We start from the raw sequence: 1,069 nt of genomic DNA, 5'->3' as shown, positions 1-1,069 counted from the left end.
CTCCGTCAGTGGTGTTACAACTGTTATTTTCATTGTTCCCCAGACCTACTTTAAAATTATTATTCTGTGGTTCTAATCTAATCTATCCATCCAGCCATCTAATTTATCTAGTCTATCTGTACTAGAGTTCTCCTGAGAAACAGGAAACAGAATAAGTGGGAATACACACACACACACACACACACACACACACACACACGCACACACACGCACCCCCCCCCCCCCCCCCCGCCCCGGGGTCTGAAGGCCTCGGAAGCAGGGGAGCCGATGGTGTAGGTCTCAGTCCAAGGGGCAGGAGAAGACTAACCTCCCAGCACAAGAAGGCAGGCAGGGAGGAGAAGGGCCATTGCTCCTCCCTCCACTGTTTGTTCTGTCCATGCCCATGATGGGTTAGATGGTGCCCACTCGCGATGGGAAGGGCAGTTAACTGTGCCCACAGACTCAAATGCTCATCTCATCAGGAAACGCCCCAAAACACTCAGAAATGATGTTTCATCTGGACGTCTGGTGGTATAGTCAAGCTGTTGAACCAAAGCTAAACATCCCACTCTCTTGTGTCTGTATAAAAATATGTATCTCATCTATTTATGACATAAAATTGTGTATACACACAGGTGCATATACACACACATGTACATGACACGTGCACACACACACACAATCAGTTCCTCTTTGAAATAAGTGCCACTCTTGCTGGTTGCTCACCATACTTGCTGTTTTCAAGGATAGTTAGGTGGCCTGTGTCATGCTTTTATAACTTTAGCATTTACTAAATGAGGCGGAAGCTTTTTAAGGAGAAATTAATGTTGTACCTTATAGTGACGAATAGGCAGAACTGGGGCACCTGGCTGGCTCAGTCGGTTAAGTGTCCGACTCTTGATGTTGGCTCAGCTCATGATCTTGTGGTCCGAGGCCTGACACAGGCATTGGGGTCTGTGCACTGACGGTGTGGAGCCTGCTTGGGGCTCTCGCTCTTGCTCCCTCTCCCTCGCTTATGCAATGCATGTGCATCCTCTCCCTCTCCCTCTCCCTCTCCCTCTCCCTCTCCCTCTCCCTCTCCCTCTCCCTC

This window comes from Suricata suricatta, chromosome 9 (assembly GCF_006229205.1).
Source record: "Suricata suricatta isolate VVHF042 chromosome 9, meerkat_22Aug2017_6uvM2_HiC, whole genome shotgun sequence".
Classification (NCBI taxonomy): domain Eukaryota; kingdom Metazoa; phylum Chordata; class Mammalia; order Carnivora; family Herpestidae; genus Suricata; species Suricata suricatta.
Note: the sequence above shows the minus strand (reverse complement) of the source record.